General features: G+C 51.3%; 5 non-coding genes across 5 annotated transcripts; all 5 read right to left on the bottom strand.

The window, feature by feature from the left end:
- Nucleotides 1–5,431: 5,431 nt before the first annotated feature.
- Nucleotides 5,432–5,504, bottom strand: trnav-uac (transfer RNA valine (anticodon UAC)). Its single transcript has one exon. It is a non-coding gene; the product is annotated as a tRNA-Val (tRNA).
- A 2,200-nt stretch (nucleotides 5,505–7,704) lies between these two features.
- trnag-ucc (transfer RNA glycine (anticodon UCC)) lies at nucleotides 7,705–7,795 on the bottom strand. Its single transcript is given in 2 exon segments — nucleotides 7,705–7,740; nucleotides 7,759–7,795. It is a non-coding gene; the product is annotated as a tRNA-Gly (tRNA).
- Nucleotides 7,796–9,724: 1,929 nt separating this feature from the next.
- trnag-ucc (transfer RNA glycine (anticodon UCC)) lies at nucleotides 9,725–9,815 on the bottom strand. Its single transcript is given in 2 exon segments — nucleotides 9,725–9,760; nucleotides 9,779–9,815. It is a non-coding gene; the product is annotated as a tRNA-Gly (tRNA).
- A 1,929-nt stretch (nucleotides 9,816–11,744) lies between these two features.
- trnar-ucu (transfer RNA arginine (anticodon UCU)) lies at nucleotides 11,745–11,835 on the bottom strand. Its single transcript is given in 2 exon segments — nucleotides 11,745–11,780; nucleotides 11,799–11,835. It is a non-coding gene; the product is annotated as a tRNA-Arg (tRNA).
- Nucleotides 11,836–13,756: 1,921 nt separating this feature from the next.
- On the bottom strand, nucleotides 13,757–13,847 carry trnar-ucu (transfer RNA arginine (anticodon UCU)). The gene is given in 2 exon segments: nucleotides 13,757–13,792; nucleotides 13,811–13,847. It is a non-coding gene; the product is annotated as a tRNA-Arg (tRNA).
- Between the last annotated feature and the right edge of the window lie 7,184 nt (nucleotides 13,848–21,031).

Genomic DNA, 21,031 nt, shown 5'->3' with positions numbered 1-21,031 from the left:
TTGGACTTGTTTTTTGCCAACACCAAGGAGGCTTATTCCTCTTTCCCCCTCCCTCCCCTGGGCAGCTCGGACCACAACCTTGTACATCTGGGGCCTGTGTATGAACCCATCGTGCCCATGTGGGACAATAAAGGAATATCTTATCTTATCTGATCTGATCTGATCTGATCTGATCTGATCTTATCTTATCTTATTGATTGTTTTTGTCCATTCTATCATTTTAGAGCTCATGCTTAGCATGTATGAGGTCCTGGGTTCAATTCCCAGCATCTCCAACCAGCACTCACCTCCGCGTACAGCCCGTTGTCAGCCTGGAAGTGCCCCGGAGTCTGGTAAAATCAAGCCGAAAATAGACCCTCTCATGCCGGGTCTGGGCGGCGCTAAGAGCGGGAGGAGTGCGGGGCTCATTCAGAGGCTCCATGATCCGCCTTACAACCAGCTCTCACCTCCACGTACAGCCCGTGGTCAGCGTGACACTGTGCTCTGCCCCGAGCAATCAGAGCAAACAGCAAGCTTCTGGAAGTGCCCGCGAGTCTGGTAAAATCAAGCCGAAAATAGACCCTCTCATGCCCGGTCTGAGCGGCGCTTAGAGCGCGGAGGAGCGCGGAGCGCGGGGCTCCATTCAGAGGCTCTGTGATCCGACGCTCACCTCCGCACCTCCGAACCATGACTTGAGATTACGGCTGTGAAGGAGCCTTGGAAGCTGGATAAAACCAGAACGGGGCCCATCGATCGCGGTTCTCGTGTGGCCGTCAAACGAGCTCCTCCCCCGGTAGCCGCACAACCAGGAAATGTACCTGTTTCGATTGCGAAAAACGTCATTCTCAAAAACCGCCCGCCCGTCCCTCCCAGCATTACCATTTTGCACATCCCGCGTGAGAGCAGCGTAGGAATTTCTCGGGAGCAGCGTGATTTAGCCCGGGACTCTTGAGCTAAACGCTTATTTCCACGAGCCCAAAAAACGACTAAGTCCAATGGTATATAGTGTACTATTGCCGAAAAACGACAGAGTCTTTAGGTATAGTGTACTATTTCGGTTTTTACTCTAAGTCCCTCAGGGGCATATGGTGCTATACTATGATGGTCAGATCACCTCCAGGCCCCAGGGGAGTGCTTTTCTGGGGGCAAACAGTGCACTGATAATGGGGGATTATTTCATTTGGCTCATTTTGGTGTTTTTTCACATTTTAACCCATTTTCACCCCTTTTGCTCACAACTTCATACTACGGCCCGGAAAAACGACAGAGTCGCTCGGGTATAGTGTACTATTGCCGAAAAATGACAGAGTCTTTTCAGGTATAGTGTACTATTTCGGTTTTTACTCTAAGTCCCTCAGGGGCATATGGTGCTATACTATGATGGTCAGATCACCTCCAGGCCCCAGGGGAGTGCTTTTCTGGGGGCAAACAGTGCACTGATGATGGGGGATTATTTCATTTGGCTCATTTTGGTGTTTTTTCACATTTTAACCCATTTTCACCCCTTTTGCTCACAACTTCATACTACGGCCCGGAAAAACGACAGAGTCGCTCGGGTATAGTGTACTATTGCCGAAAAATGACAGAGTCTTTTCAGGTATAGTGTACTATTTCGGTTTTTACTCTAAGTCCCTCAGGGGCATATGGTGCTATACTATGATGGTCAGATCACCTCCAGGCCCCAGGGGAGTGCTTTTCTGGGGGCAAACAGTGCACTGATGATGGGGGATTATTTCATTTGGCTCATTTTGGTGTTTTTTCACATTTTAACCCATTTTCACCCCTTTTGCTCACAACTTCATACTACGGCCCGGAAAAACGACAGAGTCGCTCGGGTATAGTGTACTATTGCCGAAAAATGACAGAGTCTTTTCAGGTATAGTGTACTATTTCGGTTTTTACTCTAAGTCCCTCAGGGGCATATGGTGCTATACTCTGATGGTCAGATCACCTCCAGGCCCCAGGGGAGTGCTTTTCTGGGGGCAAACAGTGCACTGATGATGGGGGATTATTTCATTTTGCTCATTTTGGTGTTTTTTCACATTTTAACCCATTTTCACCCCTTTTGCTCACAACTTCATACTACGGCCCGGAAAAACGACAGAGTCGCTCGGGTATAGTGTACTATTGCCGAAAAATGACAGAGTCTTTTCAGGTATAGTGTACTATTTCGGTTTTTACTCTAAGTCCCTCAGGGGCATATGGTGCTATACTATGATGGTCAGATCACCTCCAGGCCCCAGGGGAGTGCTTTTCTAGGGGCAAACAAGTCACTGATGATGGGGGATTATTTCATTTGGCTCATTTTGGTGTTTTTTCACATTTTAACCCATTTTCACCCCTTTTGCTCACAACTTCATACTACGGCCCGGAAAAACGACAGAGTCGCTCGGGTATAGTGTACTATTGCCGAAAAATGACAGAGTCCCTCGGGTATAGTGTACTATTGCCGAAAAACGACAGAGTCCCTCGGGTATAGTGTACTATTGCCGAAAAACGACAGAGTCCCTCGGGTATAGTGTACTATTGCCGAAAAACGACAGAGTCCCTCGGGTATAGTGTACTATTGCCGAAAAACGACAGAGTCCCTCGGGTATAGTGTACTATTGGCTGGAAGCTCGGTTTTTTTTCTAAGTCCAGCAGGGGTATATGGTACTATATTCTGGTGGTCAGATCACCTCCAGGCACCAGGGGAGTGCTTTTCTGGGGGCAAACAGTGCACTGATGATGGGGGATTATTTCATTTTGCTCATTTTGGTGTTTTTTCACATTTTAACCCATTTTCACCCCTTTTGCTCACATCTTCAAACTCGGGCCCTGATTACAAGTTCTGACCAAATGATGACAAACACGGTATTTATTATGTATTTTTTTCATTTTTTTTATTTTTCCAACTTATACATCCATCATTGGTGCCAGGCAGGTTGTGGAGAAAGCAGTGAAGAAAGGAGAGAGCCATCACAGAAAAGATGTCCATCCAGGGTCAAGGTACCCTGCACTTTTACATATCCAAATGACAGCATTTAAAGTTTTTTAGCGTATGGTATCTCTCGTTGCATGGAACCGCACAAACGCCACACTGACGGCACCTGTACTTTGTTTGCCGCCTGCCTTTGGTACGAGAGCGGTCAGAGCACACGGCGCAGTCTGGACGTCCCTCTGCTTGACAAAGCCAATGACGCTCTGTGAGTCTCTGTGGCATTTCACCCTCCGGTCTTGAGCGCCTCTCTTGTTTTTTGGAGTGATCAGCCAGTAATGCATCAATAATGTTCTGAATGTAAACCTTTAAAGGTTTGTGTGGGCCTGGAGTGGATTTGGTGTATATGATGTGTGAGTTGACAATACTTATGCTTATAATGGCATTGAATATGCGATGATACCATTTCCGGGACCTGTGTGGAAAGAGGTATGTCTTCATCCTCTGGTCAGCAGTGTCCACTCCACCCATGTAGGCGTTGTACTGGTCGACACATACAGGTCTTTTGATGTCACGGAAGCCAGTGTCATCTGTCTTGGATCGGATCCTCCTCTGAACACAATCATTTCCATAGACTGTGGACAACATGGTGAGACGTTTAGTATCGTGCCAAGCACAAGCCAGGAGTTTTCCCTTTCTGCAAAAAACTGGGTCATCTCCTTTTTTCAGCTGTAAGACACTTTTACCAAGGCATTTTGGCATCCCCAACCTGGTAATCCTTACCGTCCCACACAGTCCAGTTTCCAAATCTGCTAATTCATTTGCAATTACAGGCGAGGTATAGTAACTGTCCATGTAAATCTCGTGTCCTTTGCCCGTAAAGGGAGAAACCAACTCACGGACAACTGCGTGTGTTGCACTGATGTTGCTTGCATTATTTTTGTACTGTCCAGTGTGCATTGACCAGCGCAAAACATACCCTGAACAGCTTTCACTCAAGGCATACACTCTATAGCCATATTTGTCAGGTTTATTCGGAGAGTAACATTTTAGTGAAGATCTCCCCTTGAAAGCTATTGTCATTTCATCTAAAGAAAGCTCCTTGATTGGACTGTAAACTGCTGCAAATTTGGGAATAATCAAATCTATTATTGGGCGGACTTTGAACAGTTTATCGTGCCCGGGCTCGCCTGTTCTCACATAATCATTATTGTTGACAAAATGAAAGAACGAAAGAATGATTTCAAATCTGTTTCTTGACATTACATTTCCAAATCCAGGCGTTTGTGTAAGCCAAAATGTTCCCCAGTAATCCTCGATTTCAGGTTTCTCAACAAGGCCCATGGAGAGATGCAAAGCGAAGAAAGCTTTCATTTCGGTGACTGATACATCATACCACTCAAGAAATCTTGAATGTGGCTTCAGAATCATAGGTGCCATACACGGATGTGCATATCTATTTGTCTCATCAGTAATGAAAGTCCAAAACTGATCGGTCAGAAAGAGTGACAGAATATCAAATGGATTAGCATCCGTCAGATCCATCTCTCCTGTGTAGCCAACTGGGTCTTCAAAAGGTTTGATCCATGCCTCAAATACCTCGACCTCTCTCAGCATGTCCCAGCTCTCATCCACCGGGCAAGTTTTACTGCAGCCACTGGTTCCACTGGTTCCTCACCTCCGTCTGTCCTTTGCACCTGTCCGTTGTTTCGAAGTCCCTTCATCTCCACTTGGAAATCCATCGTCACTCTCGGGGAGATAATTTCCTTCAGAGTCAGAATCTGCTGTAAATTGCATGCCACGTGTACTTCCTCCGGCCATTTTTTTCCTTACCGGATCTGCCCTAGATCATACCTGGCTAATAAGAGGAAGTTGCACCGAACCGACCAATGACTGAAGTGATTCATTTTCTACTATTATTTCATAAATTTCCTTGTACGGTAAAGTCGCATTTCTGCGACTTTGGCGCTTAAAGGGTTTTAATTAAACCAACTTTTAATAACTCCTGCCGACTTGTTGACAGAATTTGGGGTGGAATGACGCAACAATCTTCACATTGTCCCCCTATGTAAAAAACACCCTTGAACGTGTGTTTTAAATCATATCAGATTGATAACCAACCCACAGCAAAGTTACCTAGAGAGATTGTGCACACGCATTTCCATTGGCATCCAGCAAATATCAAATGCTTGGGGTGTATAAGTAGGTTCCTGTTTAAGACATGAACCCACCAGCTGTCCTTACCAAAATAACTCATTTGGCAGAGCGATAGACTGAAGATCTAGAAGTCCCTGGTTCATCCCCAGATTTCTGCATGAGAACATAGAAAGCGCATTTCTTTAAACCTTGTTGAAAGAATTAGAGGACTGAATGAAAGATACAAGATGATAGGTACGCTGTAGCTATTGAACACAATATGAGCTCAACAGATGAAGCTTTTATTTCAGTATGCAAGAGGGGCACAGTAAAGTCATGGAGCTTTAAAGCACCAACAGCATGCTCAAAGTCAATGAGAGTTTGCATGAAACACACAGCTGGTTTCACTGGGGATCGAACCCAGGACCTTCTGCGTGTAAAGCAGATGTGATGACCTCTACACAATGAAACCACAGAGCATGTGCCTGCATTCTACATGGCTGCTCTCTTTGATTTGCCCTGTTGAGTAAATCTACTATTTGTTTTGCAAGTCTTTTGTGTAACTGTCTTTCACATAGCTCAAATTGGAGCTACATTATAAAGGTGCAGAACTACACGAACATTGATCAAGACTAGGTAATCAGGATCTACTTTTATTTATTAGCCAAAATATGAAAATCATAAGCCATTTTACAAATAATTGCACTATTAAATGCACACAGACATAGCACATGAGGGCAAGGGTAGACACGACTTGGATCAAAATGTTACCTTAGCAAAAAGTAGCTGTATAGAAATGAACTCTGGCAAAAATGATCAGAATGAAAAATACTCACACACAAAGAAAGTACCCATACAAAAATATTCAATTCAAGTGGGGGCGAAGCTAAAACTACAATCCAACTATGAAGCACTTTCTGTGAATTGCAGACAGACAGTGGCTCTGGTTGAGGTCTAATTGGAAATAAAACTTGGAACAAGAGTCATGATTGCTGCAGTACAATTCCTATTTTTGACAAGACAAACCAAATGAGGAACATGAAGAAGCACAAGTGGTGACAATAAAATGGTTCATTTATTTGCCTGCACTGACAACGCAATGGATCCTCTTCACGTGTCTTCATGGCTGCCTCTGGGCTGTTGTGCTGGCTAAGGTGAGAGAATGGCCAATGTATGTACTGTATGCCATTGCCATATGATGCGTCCATCAGTCGGTAGAGCATCAGACTTTTAATCTGAGGGTCCAGGGTTCAAGTCCCTGTTCAGGTGACTCTTCATGTGTGGTTGAAGAACTGTAAAATTTGATGTGGAAAAAAGGTCTTTCCAAGTTTCTTTACAAATGCTTATCTTGTATATCTCCCAAGATTTTTAGTCTCTTTACAGTTATTAAACCAACTTTTAATAACTCCTGCCGAATATTAACCCGCTTTGTCATTAGCAGGTCCAGAGTGTGCCCTTTGCCCTCTGTGGGGCCACTCAGGTGCTGAGTAAGACCAAAGCTTCTGAGGACAGCGCCAAACTCTTTAGAAGAAGACGAGGTTGAGCGGGGCGTGAAGGAAGGAAGGAACAGTCACACACGTACGGGAAACTCCTACCAAGCAGTGGCCAGCCTATAGCACACTGGGATTCTGTGGTAATTGAACCAAGTTTAGCAGTTCCTTTCATCAGTTAATAACACAAGCAGGCTTTCCTATTTACCAATGTAGATAACAGGGGTTAGAACAGTGACTCTGGTGGGTCTTGAACTCACAGCCTTTGAATGCCTTTGCAACTTTTGTCTGATTCCCCTTTTTCACGAAAGCAGAACAGTCATCCGAAAACGGTCTACATCAATCAATCAATCAATCAATCATTCAATCAATCCTTACCATCAAACTGAGAAACAAGGAGTGAAAAGAATGCATTTACTCTGTTTATTCAGGGATACTTTTCAATCTCTAATTGCAAAATGTAAGAGCTCTTTCGGGTGATAAGGTTTTCTGTACATGTAAACAACTGATTTGCTTGAAAGGCTATCATTAACGCACTGCTGGGATTTGAACCCTGGATCTCCTGTTTACCAGACAGGCACTTTGACCATCTAAGCCACAGATCCTCTTAAATGCTACTTTAACCTGTTTCACCAAGATATTCAGTGACCAATGTTACCTCATAGATTTTGCCTGCGATAGCTCTTTCAATCTTCTCTGGGTGGGCTCGAACCACCAACCTCCAGGTTAACAGCAGAGCGCGCTGGCCAATTGCGCCACAGAGACAAACAGCCCGCCCAATTAAATATTTGCGACTCGACAAGCCGCAATATCTTTTTTTTTAAAGCGAGCCAGCAACATTCGAAAGTTCAGCCCCTGTCCAATCAACTGTGTTTAATGGAGAGCGAGGGCATCAATCTTTCTACCTTTGAGCTAAATCCCCTGTACCAATGTAGCTATAAAAAAACTGGAAGTCTTTCAATCAATCGACTCTCGCCAATTTATTGCGCACTCAATATACTGCAGTTGATCTGGATATTGAGGAAAAATTGCAAGATAATGTTATTTGACATAATGCCGATGTATTTGCTTACTTTTTCAAGCACCCTTGGCAATTGAACCTCGTTCAGCAGTGCCTTTCATCAAATAGTAAAGCGAGCAGATTTTCCATTGTAAAAAACTAATATGTTCTCTCACCATTAGCGACTCTGGTGGGACTCAAACCCACAACCTTTGAATGCCCTTGCAAATTATGCCTGGAAGTCCAATGCGCTATCCATTGCGCCACAGAGTCCATACTTCCTTCCATGGTGCGTTTCCACAAACGCAAAACACGTTTTTCATCCAAAATGAGTCCACATCAGTCATTCCTTGCCAACAAACTGAGAATCAAAAAGTGAAAAGAGTGCAGTTAATCTGTGTGTGCAGGGATACTTTTCCATCTTATTCCAATTTGTAACAGCAGCGCATTTTCTGTCGTTGTAAATAATTTGCATACTTGAATGGACAACTGAGTAGTAGTAGGTTTGAGATGGGCCGGTAATTATTTAGCACTGTGGCATCAAGACTGCTCTTCTTTAAGAGAGGCTTAATGACTGCAGTTTTAAGGATCTTGGGAAAATTCCAGATCCAAGCAACATGTTGACTTTTTGATTGATTGGAGCCAACAGACTGCTCACCATAGACTCTAAAAATCTAGTCGGCAATGCATAAAGACAGCATGTAGTGGAATTCAGACTTGTGGTGATCTCTTGGACACTTTTGTCAGCCACAAATGCAAAATGGGTTAACTCCAGTTGTCTAGCTGGCTGCGTGCTTGTTATCTGCAAATAATGGTATTTTCAATGTTCTGAACTGAGTCTTGCAAAGAAGACTGCAAACTCATTGCACCTGGAGAAATACAGAAACCATCAGACAAAGTAACATTTACCACACTGGAATTTGAAATATTAACCCGCTTTGTCATTAGCAGGTCCAGAGTGTGCCCTTTGCCCTTGGTGGGGCCACTCAGGTGCTGAGTAAGACCAAAGCTTCTGAGGACAGTGCCAAACTCTTTAGAAGGAGACGAGGTTGAGCGGGGCGTGAAGGAAGGAAGGAACAGTCACTCACGTACGGGAAACTCCTACCAAGCAGTGGCCAGCCTATAGCACACTGGGATTCTGTGGTAATTGAACCAAGTTTAGCAGTTCCTTTCATCAGTTAATAACACAAGCAGGCTTTCCTATTTACCAATGTAGATAACAGGGGTTACAACAGTAACTTTGGTGGGTCTCGAACTCACAGCCTTTGAATGCCTTTGCAACTTTTGTCTGATTCCCCTTTTTCACAAAAGCAAAACAGTCATCCGAAAACGGTCTACATCAATCAATCAATCAATCAATCAATCAATCAATCAATCAATCATTCAATCAACCCTTACCATCAAACTGAGAAACAAGGAGTGAAAAGAGTGCATTTACTCTGTTTATTCAGGGATACTTTTCAATCTCTAATTGCAAAATGTAAGAGCTCTTTCGGGTGATAAGGTTTTCTGTACATGTAAACAACTGATTTGCTTGAAAGGCTATCATTAACGCACTGCTGGGATTTGAACCCTGGATCTCCTGTTTACCAGACAGGCACTTTGACCATCTAAGCCACAGATCCTCTTAAATGCTACTTTAACCTGTTTCACCAAGATATTCAGTGACCAATGTTGCCTCATAGATTTTGCCTGCGATAGCTCTTTCAATCTTCTCTGGGTGGGCTCGAACCACCAACCTCCAGGTTAACAGCAGAGCGCGCTGGCCAATTGCGCCACAGAGACAAACAGCCCGCCCAATTAAATATTTGCGACTCGACAAGCCGCAATATCTTTTTTTTTAAAGCGAGCCAGCAACATTCGAAAGTTCAGCCCCTGTCCAATCAACTGTGTTTAATGGAGAGCGAGGGCATCAATCTTTCTACCTTTGAGCTAAATCCCCTGTACCAATGTAGCTATAAAAAAACTGGAAGTCTTTCAATCAATCGACTCTCGCCAATTTATTGCGCACTCAATATACTGCAGTTGATCTGGATATTGAGGAAAAATTGCAAGATAATGTTATTTGACATAATGCCGATGTATTTGCTTACTTTTTCAAGCACCATTGGCAATTGAACCTCGTTCAGCAGTGCCTTTCATCAAATAGTAAAGCGAGCAGATTTTCCATTGTAAAAAACTAATATGTTCTCTCACCATTAGCGACTCTGGTGGGACTCAAACCCACAACCTTTGAATGCCCTTGCAAATTATGCCTGGAAGTCCAATGCGCTATCCATTGCGCCACAGAGTCCATACTTCCTTCCATGGTGCGTTTCCACAAACGCAAAACACGTTTTTCATCCAAAATGAGTCCACATCAGTCATTCCTTGCCAACAAACTGAGAATCAAAAAGTGAAAAGAGTGCAGTTAATCTGTGTGTGCAGGGATACTTTTCCATCTTATTCCAATTTGTAACAGCAGCGCATTTTCTGTCGTTGTAAATAATTTGCATACTTGAATGGACAACTGAGTAGTAGTAGGTTTGAGATGGGCCGGTAATTATTTAGCACTGTGGCATCAAGACTGCTCTTCTTTAAGAGAGGCTTAATGACTGCAGTTTTAAGGATCTTGGGAAAATTCCAGATCCAAGCAACATGTTGACTTTTTGATTGATTGGAGCCAACAGACTGCTCACCATAGACTCTAAAAATCTAGTCGGCAATGCATAAAGACAGCATGTAGTGGAATTCAGACTTGTGGTGATCTCTTGGACACTTTTGTCAGCCACAAATGCAAAATGGGTTAACTCCAGTTGTCTAGCTGGCTGCGTGCTTGTTATCTGCAAATAATGGTATTTTCAATGTTCTGAACTGAGTCTTGCAAAGAAGACTGCAAACTCATTGCACCTGGAGAAATACAGAAACCATCAGACAAAGTAACATTTACCACACTGGAATTTGAAATATTAACCCGCTTTGTCATTAGCAGGTCCAGAGTGTGCCCTTTGCCCTTGGTGGGGCCACTCAGGTGCTGAGTAAGACCAAAGCTTCTGAGGACAGTGCCAAACTCTTTAGAAGGAGACGAGGTTGAGCGGGGCGTGAAGGAAGGAAGGAACAGTCACTCACGTACGGGAAACTCCTACCAAGCAGTGGCCAGCCTATAGCACACTGGGATTCTGTGGTAATTGAACCAAGTTTAGCAGTTCCTTTCATCAGTTAATAACACAAGCAGGCTTTCCTATTTACCAATGTAGATAACAGGGGTTACAACAGTAACTTTGGTGGGTCTCGAACTCACAGCCTTTGAATGCCTTTGCAACTTTTGTCTGATTCCCCTTTTTCACAAAAGCAAAACAGTCATCCGAAAACGGTCTACATCAATCAATCAATCAATCAATCAATCAATCAATCAATCAATCATTCAATCAACCCTTACCATCAAACTGAGAAACAAGGAGTGAAAAGAGTGCATTTACTCTGTTTATTCAGGGATACTTTTCAATCTCTAATTGCAAAATGTAAGAGCTCTTTCGGGTGATAAGGTTTTCTGTACATGTAAACAACTGATTTGCTTGAAAGGCTATCATTAAGGCACTGCTGGGATTTGAACCCTGGATCTCCTGTTTACTAGACAGGCACTTTGACCATCTAAGCCACAGAGCCTCTTAAATGCTACTTTAACCTGTTTCACCAAGATATTCAGTGACCAATGTTACCTCATAGATTTTGCCTGCGATAGCTCTTTCAATCTTCCCTGGGTGGGCTCGAACCACCAACCTCCAGGTTAACAGCAGAGCGCGCTGGCCAATTGCGCCACAGAGACAAACAGCCCGCCCAATTAAATATTTGTGACTCGACAAGCCGCAATATCTTTTTTTTTAAAGCGAGCCAGCAACATTCGAAAGTTCAGCCCCTGTCCAATCAACTGTGTTTAATGGAGAACGAGGGCATCAATCTTTCTACCTTTGAGCTAAATCCCCTGTACCAATGTAGCTATAAAAAAACTGGAAGTCTTTCAATCAATCGACTCTCGCCAATTTATTGCGCACTCAATATACTGCAGTTAATCTGGATATTGAGGAAAAATTGCAAGATAATGTTATTTGACATAATGCCGATGTATTTGCTTACTTTTTCAAGCACCCTTGGCAATTGAACCTCGTTCAGCAGTGCCTTTCATCAGATAGTAAAGCGAGCAGATTTTCCATTGTAAAAAACTAATATGTTCTCTCACCATTAGCAACTCTGGTGGGACTCAAACCCACAACCTTTGAATGCCCTTGCAAATTATGCCTAGAAGTCCAATGCGCTATCCATTGCGCCACAGAGTCCATACATCCTTCCATGGTGCGTTTCCACAAACGCAAAACACGTTTTTCATCCAAAATGAGTCCACATCAGTCATTCCTTGCCAACAAACTGAGAATCAAAAAGTGAAAAGAGTGCAGTTAATCTGTGTGTGCAGGGATACTTTTCCATCTTATTCCAATTTGTAACAGCAGCGCATTTTCTGTCGTTGTAAATAATTTGCATACTTGAATGGACAACTGAGTAGTAGTAGGTTTGAGATGGGCCGGTAATTATTTAGCACTGTGGCATCAAGACTGCTCTTCTTTAAGAGAGGCTTAATGACTGCAGTTTTAAGGATCTTAGGAAAATTCCAGATCCAAGCAACATGTTGACTTTTTGATTGATTGGAGCCAACAGACTGCTCATCATAGACTCTAAAAATCTAGTCGGCAATGCATAAAGACAGCATGTAGTGGAATTCAGACTTGTGGTGATCTCTTGGACACTTTTGTCAGCCACAAATGCAAAATGGGTTAACTCCAGTTGTCTAGCTGGCTGCGTGCTTGTTTTCTGCAAATAATGGTATTTTCAATGTTCTGAACTGAGTCTTGCAAAGAAGACTGCAAACTCATTGCACCTGGAGAAATACAGAAACCATCAGAAAAAGTAACATTTACCACACTGGAATTTGAAATATTAACCCGCTTTGTCATTAGCAGGTCCAGAGTGTGCCCTTTGCCCTTGGTGGGGCCACTCAGGTGCTGAGTAAGACCAAAGCTTCTGAGGAAAGTGCCAAACTCTTTAGAAGAAGACGAGGTTGAGCGGGGCGTGAAGGAAGGAAGGAACAGTCACTCACGTACGGGAAACTCCTACCAAGCAGTGGCCAGCCTATAGCACACTGGGATTCTGTGGTAATTGAACCAAGTTTAGCAGTTCCTTTCATCAGTTAATAACACAAGCATGCTTTCCTATTTACCAATGTAGATAACAGGGGTTACAACAGTAACTTTGGTGGGTCTCGAACTCACAGCCTTTGAATGCCTTTGCAACTTTTGTCTGATTCCCCTTTTTCACAAAAGCAAAACAGTCATCCGAAAACGGTCTACATCAATCAATCAATCAATCAATCAATCAATCAATCATTCAATCAACCCTTACCATCAAACTGAGAAACAAGGAGTGAAAAGAGTGCATTTACTCTGTTTATTCAGGGATACTTTTCAATCTCTAATTGCAAAATGTAAGAGCTCTTTCGGGTGATAAGGTTTTCTGTACATGTAAACAACTGATTTGCTTGAAAGGCTATCATTAAGGCACTGCTGGGATTTGAACCCTGGATCTCCTGTTTACTAGACAGGCACTTTGACCATCTAAGCCACAGAGCCTCTTAAATGCTACTTTAACCTGTTTCACCAAGATATTCAGTGACCAATGTTACCTCATAGATTTTGCCTGCAATAGCTCTTTCAATCTTCCCTGGGTGGGCTCGAACCACCAACCTCCAGGTTAACAGCAGAGCGCGCTGGCCAATTGCGCCACAGAGACAAACAGCCCGCCCAATTAAATATTTGTGACTCGACAAGCCGCAATATCTTTTTTTTTAAAGCGAGCCAGCAACATTCGAAAGTTCAGCCCCTGTCCAATCAACTGTGTTTAATGGAGAACGAGGGCATCAATCTTTCTACCTTTGAGCTAAATCCCCTGTACCAATGTAGCTATAAAAAAACTGGAAGTCTTTCAATCAATCGACTCTCGCCAATTTATTGCGCACTCAATATACTGCAGTTAATCTGGATATTGAGGAAAAATTGCAAGATAATGTTATTTGACATAATGCCGATGTATTTGCTTACTTTTTCAAGCACCCTTGGCAATTGAACCTCGTTCAGCAGTGCCTTTCATCAGATAGTAAAGCGAGCAGATTTTCCATTGTAAAAAACTAATATGTTCTCTCACCATTAGCGACTCTGGTGGGACTCAAACCCACAACCTTTAAATGCCCTTGCAAATTATGCCTAGAAGTCCAATGCGCTATCCATTGCGCCACAGAGTCCATACATCCTTCCATGGTGCGTTTCCATAAACGCAAAACACGTTTTTCATCCAAAATGAGTCCACATCAGTCATTCCTTGCCAACAAACTGAGAATCAAAAAGTGAAAAGAGTGCAGTTAATCTGTGTGTGCAGGGATACTTTTCCATCTTATTCCAATTTGTAACAGCAGCGCATTTTCTGTCATTGTAAATAATTTGCATACTTGAATGGACAACTGAGTAGTAGTAGGTTTGAGATGGGCCGGTAATTATTTAGCACTGTGGCATCAAGACTGCTCTTCTTTAAGAGAGGCTTAATGACTGCAGTTTTAAGGATCTTGGGAAAATTCCAGATCCAAGCAACATGTTGACTTTTTGATTGATTGGAGCCAACAGACTGCTCACCATAGACTTTAAAAATCTAGTCGGCAATGCATAAAGACAGCATGTAGTGGAATTCAGACTTGTGGTGATCTCTTGGAAAGTTTTGTCAGCCACAAATGCAAAATGGGTTAACTCCAGTTGTCTAGCTGGCTGCGTGCTTGTTATCTGCAAATAATGGTATTTTTAATGTTCTGAACTGAGTCTTGCAAAGAAGACTGCAAACTCATTGCACCTGGAGAAATACAGAAACCATCAGACAAAGTAACATTTACCACACTGTAATTTGAAATATTAACCCGCTTTGTCATTAGCAGGTCCAGAGTGTGCCCTTTGCTCTTGGTGGGGCCACTCAGGTGCTGAGTAAGACCAAAGCTTCTGAGGACAGCGCCAAACTCTTTAGAAGAAGACGAGGTTGAGCGGGGCGTGAAGGAAGCAAGGAACAGTCACTCACGTACGGGAAACTCCTACCAAGCAGTGGCCAGCCTATAGCACACTGGGATTCTGTGGTAATTGAACCAAGTTTAGCAGTTCCTTTAGGCGCCAGAGATTATGGATGAAATAAATGTATAAATAAAAAACTTCCTGAGATACAGAGAACTGAAGCCGGGGCACAGCTCTGGGTCGGCAGTGCCCCTGGAGGCCCGTAGAAGCTCCACACTCCAGTTGATTCTTGGATAAAAGGGCACCCAGCCGGTCTCGAACTCGCGTGAGGCGGAGCAGGGATCATCCACCCCGCACACGGCCAGACTTTGCCCGGCCAGGGAGCACCTTCTGCGGGTCGGAGGCTCCGGGTCGGAGCCCCTGGAGCCTGGAGCCCTCACCGGGCCCCGAACTCGGCTGCCGGAGGCAGTGCAGTGCCTCATGGATAAAAGGGCACCCAGCCGGTCTCGAACTCGCGTGAGGCGGAGCAGGGATCATCCACCCCGCACACGGCCAGACTTTGCCCGGCCAGGGAGCACCTTCTGCGGGTCGGAGGCTCCGGGTCGGAGCCCCTGGAGCCTGGAGCCCTCACCGGGCCCCGAACTCGGCTGCCGGAGGCAGTGCAGTGCCTCATGGATAAAAGGGCACCCAGCCGGTCTCGAACTCGCGTGAGGCGGAGCAGGGATCATCCACCCCGCACACGGCCAGACTTTGCCCGGCCAGGGAGCACCTTCTGCGGGTCGGAGGCTCCGGGTCGGAGCCCCTGGAGCCTGGAGCCCTCACCGGGCCCCGAACTCGGCTGCCGGAGGCAGTGCAGTGCCTAATGGATAAAAGGGCACCCAGCCGGTCTCGAACTCGCGTGAGGCGGAGCAGGGATCATCCACCCCGCACACGGCCAGACTTTGCCCGGCCAGGGAGCACCTTCTGCGGGTCGGAGGCTCCGGGTCGGAGCACCTGGAGCCTGGAGCCCTCACCGGGCCCCGAACTCGGCTGCCGGAGGCAGTGCAGTGCCTCATGGATAAAAGGGCACCCAGCCGGTCTCGAACTCGCGTGAGGCGGAGCAGGGATCATCCACCCCGCACACGGCCAGACTTTGCCCGGCCAGAGAGCACCTTCTGCGGGTCGGAGGCTCCGGGTCGGAGCCCCTGGAGCCTGGAGCCCTCACCGGGCCCCGAACTCGGCTGCCGGAGGCAGTGCAGTGCCTCATGGATAAAAGGGCACCCAGCCGGTCTCGAACTCGCGTGAGGCGGAGCAGGGATCATCCACCCCGCACACGGCCAGACTTTGCCCGGCCAGGGAGCACCTTCTGCGGGTCGGAGGCTCCGGGTCGGAGCCCCTGGAGCCTGGAGCCCTCACCGGGCCCCGAACTCGGCTGCCGGAGGCAGTGCAGTGCCTCATGGATAAAAGGGCACCCAGCCGGTCTCGAACTCGCGTGAGGCGGAGCAGGGATCATCCACCCCGCACACGGCCAGACTTTGCCCGGCCAGGGAGCACCTTCTGCGGGTCGGAGGCTCCGGGTCGGAGCCCCTGGAGTCTGGAGCCCTCACCGGGCCCCGAACTCGGCTGCCGGAGGCAGTGCAGTGCCTCATGGATAAAAGGGCACCCAGCCGGTCTCGAACTCGCGTGAGGCGGAGCAGGGATCATCCACCCCGCACACGGCCAGACTTTGCCCGGGGAAGGGCCACTCTGGCTGGGCATGGCCCCCACTGAGCACCCCCTGGAACCCTTGGAGCCCCCGGAGCACCTCCAGAGCCACCCCCCACTCCTCCAGACTCTGCCCGGGGAAGGGCCACTCTGGCTGGGCATGGCCTCCACTGAGCACCCCCTGGAGCCCCCGGAGCACCTCCAGAGCCACCCCCCACTCTCCCCAGACTATGCCCGGGGAAGGGCCACTCTGGCTGGGCATGGCCTCCGCCGAGCACCCCCTGGAACCCCTGGAGCTCCTCCAGAGCCACCCCCCACTCCTCCAGACTCACCCCGGGGAAGGGCCACTCTGGCTGGGCATGGCCTCCACTGAGCACCCCCTGGAACCCCTGGAGCCCCGGGAGCACCTCCAGAGCCACCCCCCACTCTCCCCAGACTCTGCCCGGGGAAGGGCCACTCTGGCTGGGCATGGCCTCCGCCGAGCACCCCCTGGAACCCCCGGAGCACCTCCAGAGCCACCCCCCACTCCTCCAGACTCACCCCGGGGAAGGGCAACTCTGGCTGGGCATGGCCCCCACTGAGCACCCCCTGGAGCCCCCTGAGCACCTCCAGAGCCACCCCCCACTCTCCCCAGACTATGCCCGGGGAAGGGCCACTCTGGCTGGGCATGGCCTCCGCCGAGCACCCCCTGGAACCCCTGGAGCTCCTCCAGAGCCACCCCCCACTCCTCCAAACTCACCCCGGGGAAGGGCTAATCTGGCTGGGCATGGCCTCCACTGAGCACCCCCTGGAGCCCCCGGAGCACCTCCAGAGCCACCCCCCACTCTCCCCAGACTCACCCCGGGGAAGGGCCACTCTGGCTGGGCATGGCCTCCGCTGAGCACCCCCTGGAGCCCCTGGAGCCCCCGGAGACCCTCCAGAGCCACCCCCCACTCCTCCAGACTCACCCCGGGGAAGGGACACTCTGGCTGGGCATGGCCTCCGCCGAGCAGCCCCTGGAGCCCCCGGAGACCCTCCAGAGCCACCCCCCACTCTCCCCAGACTCACCCCGGGGAAGGTCCACTCTGGCTGGGCATGGACTCCGCCGAGCACCCCCTGGAGCCCCCGGAGCACCCCCAGAGCCACCCCCCCACTCTCCCCAGACTCTGCCCGGGGAAGGGCCACTCTGGCTGGGCATGGCCTCCACCAAGCACCCCCTGGAGCCCCCCGGAGCACCTCCAGAGCCACCCCCCACTCCTCCAGACTCACCCCGGGGAAGGGACACTCTGGCTGGGCATGGCCTCCACTGAGCACCCCCTGGAGCCCCCGGAGCACCTCCAGAGCCACCCCCCACTCTCCCCAGACTATGCCCGGGTAAGGGCCAATCTGGCTGGGCATGGCCTCCGCCGAGCACCCCCTGGAGCCCCCGGAGCACCTCCACAGCCACCCCCCACTCCTCCAGACTCTGCCCGGGGAAGGGACACTCTGGCTGGGCATGGCCTCCACTGAGCACCCCCTGGAGCCCCCGGAGCACCTCCAAAGCCACCCCCCACTCTCCCCAGACTATGCCCGGGGAAGGGCCACTCTGGCTGGGCATGGCCTCCTCTGAGCACCCCCTGGAGCCCCCGGAGCACCTCCAGAGCCACCCCCCACTCTCCCCAGACTATGCCCGGGGAAGGGCCACTCTGGCTGGGCATGGCCTCCGCCGAGCACCCCCTGGAACCCCTGGAGCTCCTCCAGAGCCACCCCCCACTCCTCCAGACTCACCCCGGGGAAGGGCCACTCTGGCTGGGCATGGCCTCCACTGAGCACCCCCTGGAGCCCCCAGAGCACCTCCAGAGCCACCCCCTTCACTCTCCCCAGACTATGCCCGGGGAAGGGCCACTCTGGCTGGGCATGGCCTCCGCCGAGCACCCCCTGGATCCCCTCCAGAGCCACCCCCCACTCCTCCAGACTTTGCCCGGGGAAGGGCCACTCTGGCTGGGCATGGCCCCCACTGAGCACCCCCTGGAACCCCTGGAGCCCCCGGAGCACCTCCAGAGCCACCCCCCACTCCTCCAGACTCTGCCCGGGGAAGGGCAACTCTGGCTGGGCATGGCCTCCACTGAGCACCCCCTGGAGCCCCCGGAGCACCTCCAGAGCCACCCCCCACTCTCCCCAGACTATGCCCGGGGAAGGGCCACTCTGGCTGGGCATGGCCTCCACTGAGCACCCCCTGGAGCCCCCGGAGCACCTCCAGAGCCACCCCCCACTCTCCCCAGACTATGCCCGGGGAAGGGCCACTCTGGCTGGGCATGGCCTCCGCCGAGCACCCCCTGGAACCCCTGGAGCCCCTCCAAAGCCACCCCCCACTCCTCCAGACTCACCCCGGGGAAGGGCCACTCTGGCTGGGCATGGCCTCCACTGAGCACCCCCTGGAGCCCCCGGAGCACCTCCAGAGCCACCCCCCACTCTCCCCAGACTATGCCCGGGGAAGGGCCACTCTGGCTGTGCATGGCCTCCGCCGAGCACCCCCTGGAACCCCTGGAGCTCCTCCAGAGCCACCCCCCACTCTCCCCAGACTGACCCCGGGGAAGGGCCACTCTGGCTGGGCATGGTCTCCACCAAGCACCCCCTGGAGCCCCCGGAGCACCTCCAGAGCCACCCCCCACTCCTCCAGACTCACCCCGGGGAAGGGACACTCTGGCTGGGCATGGCCTCCGCCGAGCACCCCCTGGAGCCCCCGGAGCACCCCCAGAGCCACCCCCCACTCTCCCCAGACTCACCCCGGGGAAGGGACACTCTGGCTGGGCATGGCCTCCACTGAGCACCCCCTGGAACCCCTGGAGCCCCGGGAGCACCTCCAGAGCCACCCCCCACTCTCCCCAGACTCTGCCCGGGGAAGGGCCACTCTGGCTGGGCATGGCCTCCGCCGAGCACCCCCTGGAACCCCCGGAGCACCTCCAGAGCCACCCCCCACTCCTCCAGACTCACCCCGGGGAAGGGCAACTCTGGCTGGGCATGGCCCCCACTGAGCACCCCCTGGAGCCCCCTGAGCACCTCCAGAGCCACCCCCCACTCTCCCCAGACTATGCCCGGGGAAGGGCCACTCTGGCTGGGCATGGCCTCCGCCGAGCACCCCCTGGAACCCCTGGAGCTCCTCCAGAGCCACCCCCCACTCCTCCAAACTCACCCCGGGGAAGGGCTAATCTGGCTGGGCATGGCCTCCACTGAGCACCCCCTGGAGCCCCCGGAGCACCTCCAGAGCCACCCCCCACTCTCCCCAGACTCACCCCGGGGAAGGGCCACTCTGGCTGGGCATGGCCTCCGCTGAGCACCCCCTGGAGCCCCTGGAGCCCCCGGAGACCCTCCAGAGCCACCCCCCACTCCTCCAGACTCACCCCGGGGAAGGGACACTCTGGCTGGGCATGGCCTCCGCCGAGCAGCCCCTGGAGCCCCCGGAGACCCTCCAGAGCCACCCCCCACTCTCCCCAGACTCACCCCGGGGAAGGTCCACTCTGGCTGGGCATTGCCTCCGCCGAGCACCCCCTGGAGCCCCCGGAGCACCCCCAGAGCCACCCCCCCACTCTCCCCAGACTCTGCCCGGGGAAGGGCCACTCTGGCTGGGCATGGCCTCCACCAAGCACCCCCTGGAGCCCCCCGGAGCACCTCCAGAGCCACCCCCCACTCCTCCAGACTCACCCCGGGGAAGGGACACTCTGGCTGGGCATGGCCTCCACTGAGCACCCCCTGGAGCCCCCGGAGCACCTCCAGAGCCACCCCCCACTCTCCCCAGACTATGCCCGGGTAAGGGCCAATCTGGCTGGGCATGGCCTCCGCCGAGCACCCCCTGGAGCCCCCGGAGCACCTCCACAGCCACCCCCCACTCCTCCAGACTCTGCCCGGGGAAGGGACACTCTGGCTGGGCATGGCCTCCACTGAGCACCCCCTGGAGCCCCCGGAGCACCTCCAAAGCCACCCCCCACTCTCCCCAGACTATGCCCGGGGAAGGGCCACTCTGGCTGGGCATGGCCTCCTCTGAGCACCCCCTGGAGCCCCCGGAGCACCTCCAGAGCCACCCCCCACTCTCCCCAGACTATGCCCGGGGAAGGGCCACTCTGGCTGGGCATGGCCTCCGCCGAGCACCCCCTGGATCCCCTCCAGAGCCACCCCCCACTCCTCCAGACTTTGCCCGGGGAAGGGCCACTCTGGCTGGGCATGGCCCCCACTGAGCACCCCCTGGAACCCCTGGAGCCCCCGGAGCACCTCCAGAGCCACCCCCCACTCCTCCAGACTCTGCCCAGGGAAGGGCAACTCTGGCTGGGCATGGCCTCCACTGAGCACCCCCTGGAGCCCCCGGAGCACCTCCAGAGCCACCCCCCACTCTCCCCAGACTATGCCCGGGGAAGGGCCACTCTGGCTGGGCATGGCCTCCACTGAGCACCCCCTGGAGCCCCCGGAGCACCTCCAGAGCCACCCCCCACTCTCCCCAGACTATGCCCGGGGAAGGGCCACTCTGGCTGGGCATGGCCTCCGCCGAGCACCCCCTGGAACCCCTGGAGCCCCTCCAAAGCCACCCCCCACTCCTCCAGACTCACCCCGGGGAAGGGCCACTCTGGCTGGGCATGGCCTCCACTGAGCACCCCCTGGAGCCCCCGGAGCACCTCCAGAGCCACCCCCCACTCTCCCCAGACTATGCCCGGGGAAGGGCCACTCTGGCTGTGCATGGCCTCCGCCGAGCACCCCCTGGAACCCCTGGAGCTCCTCCAGAGCCACCCCCCACTCTCCCCAGACTGAC

Source organism: Eucyclogobius newberryi, unplaced genomic scaffold, assembly GCF_026437365.1.
Source record: "Eucyclogobius newberryi isolate DKJ021-1_F unplaced genomic scaffold, fEucNew1.0.hap1 SCAF_46, whole genome shotgun sequence".
Taxonomy (NCBI): Eukaryota; Metazoa; Chordata; class Actinopteri; order Gobiiformes; family Gobiidae; genus Eucyclogobius; species Eucyclogobius newberryi.
This window is presented reverse-complemented; position numbering and strand designations above follow the sequence as displayed.